The following is a 3,713-nucleotide window of genomic DNA, read 5'->3' on the forward strand; positions in this document are numbered from 1 at the left end:
CCTTTCCCTTCCCTTCCCTTCTCGTCTTCTAATAGTAGCTGAAACCACATCCAGATCCAAACTCTAATACTTGTTACACTCACAACACTGTATCTGCCCATTCCTGCCGTCCTCTATTCATAGTGAGGGTTGTCTGTGATGCCCACTGCAGCCCTGCAGAGCAGCACACCCGGCTCAGAGCCACGCAGAAGCAGAGCATTGCCCTCCTCCTTCTCTTTTCTTCCTCGTTTCAGTCTTGCTGACCCGGCTGATGGCAATCAGCATCCCTGGGAGCAGAGAGTTCACCGGTTTGCACAGCAGCTCTCTGTCCTGTCTGGATTTCGGGGCAGTGATGGAAACTGGCATTTAGGAGCCCAAAAGGCCCTCACGTGTTTGTAACCACACGCTGGAAATCGCAGTGCAAACACTCCCCGTTCCCCACTGCATCACGCTCAGCCCTTCAGCACATCCAAGGGACAATAAAAGCCATCTGAGGCAGTTTAACGAGACCCTCAGCTCTCTATTTCCCCTGTAACCTGAGGGATTCTATTCACAGGGGCGTAAATCCACTGAGTCATTCAATGCTGTCGTTGGCAGAAAAGGAGAATTTAAAAGGGGGTTTTCTCGTGTTGCCTGAGCATCCACCTTGTGAAACGGTGCAACCTCAGCCTTTCAAATCTGAGAGAGAATAAACAGACGTACTTTCACAGGTACTGCATCAGTGTTTTTGCTTTCAGCGCATAATCCAAGCTTTTATCTCTTATTTCTCTTATTTCAGAGAAGTTAAAGGCTTTCACCGATGATCTCTCATGCACCTTCAGCCAGATTTTGAATTACTGCTTTCTGAGGTTCCATGCAAAAACATGCTCAGGTCTCCTGCCTGTCTGATAAATGCTTCCACATGAAACCTGCTGTATAAATCTGTGTTAACACTTTCCTGGTGCTTTTTTTTTATGTTTTGGCAATTTTTGATAACTCTTGTGGCAGTTTAGTAATGATTTTTGTATTAGGAAGCACCCAGCCAAACTAATGGAAAATAGGTTATAAAGTTTGGTGGCAAGACTAATCAGTAAAAGTGAAGTGAATGCTCAGGGGTATTGGCTTGATTTCTTCTTAGAAAACAGTCCACATACCCTCCTATGAAAGCATTTAATTCTAGTAAAAATCATCCTCAGGCATTTAAAATAGCGGGAAGGAACACAGACAAACTGTGCATGACACTGCTTCTGAGGGATGTAACTGCACCAACAATGACATGATCTGATTCTCAGAAGGAGCCCAAAATATTTGTGTAGAAGCATTGCAGAGAATTGTCTTATTTATCCCAGAACCACACCAAGAGTTTACCGTACCTGAAGGCAGGCAGGCAGGGTGAGTCTGAGCAGGTGGATTGGCTGCTGCTTCGTAATCTCAACTGTAAGATGGAGACACTCAACATGTATGGGTTAAATGGAATTACACTTCTGCTTGTGCCAATGGACATTTTAGTAGCCCTCCTTAAACATATTCTGAAACACTTTAAAGTTTACTGTTTCTGAAATGGTGTATGCCAGTAGTCTTGTGGTGATCGTTCTGAAGAGGCTGCTGATATGGGATATTCTTGGTTGATGTAGAATATTAATGCAGCCATTAATGTAAAGACAGCACCACTCCAATTTTCTGTACTGCAAATATTGCAGCAGCCACAGTCTCACAGGCTCAGAAATCCAAAGAGCTCTGAGTTCTTCCTAGTTTTATAGATGCTTATGGGATATCCACTTCTCCAATTTGTCCCTGACTATCCTCTATGGGTTGGTCATCTCAGCAGGAAGCACACTCCTCTCTGGAGCAGAACTAGCTAACAGGTCGGGCATGGAACAGGCTTCCCAGGGCAGTGGACTCAGTCCCAAGCTGACACATCTCAAGGAGCATTTGGATAATGCTCTTAGTCATAGGGTTGAATTTTGGGTTGTCCTGTATGGAGCTGGAGTTGTACTCGATCTGTGTGGGTCCCTTCCAGTTGAGGTTATTTTGTGATTCTATGATTCTAAAAAGAAATGTTAGGGAATATAAAGAGCTAGCAAACCAGCTAGCATGGGAAGAGAGGAAATTCACCCCAGAAGATACAGCCAAGCTATGAACCAAAGTGCTTAGTTTTGAGTCCAGTGGATAAACATTTTCAATGGCTTCTTAGTATGGTTTGTCATTGCATTGCCAACAGCAGGTCTGGTAGTCCATGTGAAATGATTTGTTTGGACTACATGTGGTAGGTTGTACAGGGAGAAACAAAGGCAGGTGTGTATAGCAAAATAACCAGAGCCAAATCATATACAGAGAGGGGAGAGGAGTTTAAGTCAATTATAGAGATAGAGGCAGCACATATAGGCATTTCTTCAAATTTTCTTAGGCTTCTGGCAAGATTTATGTACAAAGGCAAAGGAGAAGATTTTAGTTGCATTTGCCAAACCCATAAATGAAATCATCTTGTTTCTTACTGATTGTGATTTGCTCTGAATCCCTTCCAATGTGTATGAAAATCAGTGTTCCACACTTCACTGAGAGAAGTCCTGGGAATTACCAACGGAGAATGAATAATGAAGTGTACAAATACGTGAATGAGTAGCAAAGTCATCCAGAAGCAGCCTTCAAACACTGCACAAGTTAATGTGATCTAATCTGATATATTTGTGCTCATGTTCATGCTGAGGTCAGAGCCTGAATAGATTGGATAATCCAAATGAGAAAAAAATTAAGCCTACGGACCTCTTGTTTAAATTGGCTGCTGTTGCTTTATTTTGGTTCTTTCTGCTCTCCGTCTGTAATATTGCAATAGAGCTGTAGATTTTATTTTTAACATTTATGCCTTCACTTGTTAGAATCTTGATTTTCTCTCCTTTCAACCTGAATAATATGGGTCACCTCTATCTTTCTTATCTTAAGTAAACTCAAGGAAATGCTTGTTCCTGTTCTGAACAAGTCAGCATCCTTCATCCTTTTCTGTTGTCACGGCTGCCGCCACCACCATCATCATTATGAGAGGAGATCTGGTGAGAGAGATGATCTGATCTTCCCCAGGAGGCTGAGTCTGCTGTTCTGGGGCTGCTGGAGTTCCCTTCCGCAGAACACTTCTGTTCTCCAGCCTACTGCCAGTAGAGCAATTAAACTGCCTATTACATTAATAGTTTCAATTAGAATTATAATCTACTTCTCTTTAATATTCATATTGGTTTGTACTAATGTTATTTAGCTATTAATTCCCTGAGCTGATTAGGATGAATAAGCTGCCATTTTCAATTCTTGGATGTGGTGCAATATCCTTAGCTCTTGTAAGCTCCTGCTTGCATGTGGCTCAGTGCAGAACCAGGACCTTCCATTCAGGTGCTTCATTATTGCCTTGTGCCTAACAACAATTCCAGAGCTACAGAACCAGGAGACACCATAGCAGCAGAACTCCGCAGCTTTGTAAAGAAGTCTGTTTTGTCTCACTCCCTGGAGAGGCTGTAAACTCTTAGATAGCTACATAAGATAACAAAAATCAGCAAGCAGAAAAGTTGTTTAAAATGGGTTTTCAAGGAATCTAGAAATGTCAAGCTGCCACCTTATGGACTGAAGCAATAAGATAACCATGATCCAAATTAATTTGGTGTTTGTGTAGCAAAATAATCTAGCCCAACAAGTGATTAAACAATTTAAATGCATATCCTGTTGCATTAAAGATTAGTGAAGGGCTTTAGAAGATTTTTTTTTTTTTTTTT

General features: G+C 41.9%; 1 long non-coding RNA gene across 3 annotated transcripts in view; it reads left to right on the top strand.

Moving 5' to 3' along the window:
- Positions 1-13: 13 nt before the first annotated feature.
- Positions 14-3,713, top strand: part of LOC109366109 — a 5,413-nt gene continuing 1,713 nt past the window's right edge. The window contains exon 1 of one of the 3 annotated variants that reach the window (XR_002112202.1): positions 14-3,458. This is a non-coding gene — a long non-coding RNA (uncharacterized LOC109366109). The remainder of the gene's footprint in view (positions 3,459-3,713) is intronic. The other 2 variants (XR_002112199.1, XR_002112204.1) reach the window with 2 other exon arrangements.

This window comes from Meleagris gallopavo, chromosome 1 (genome assembly GCF_000146605.3).
Source record: "Meleagris gallopavo isolate NT-WF06-2002-E0010 breed Aviagen turkey brand Nicholas breeding stock chromosome 1, Turkey_5.1, whole genome shotgun sequence".
NCBI lineage: Eukaryota > Metazoa > Chordata > Aves > Galliformes > Phasianidae > Meleagris > Meleagris gallopavo.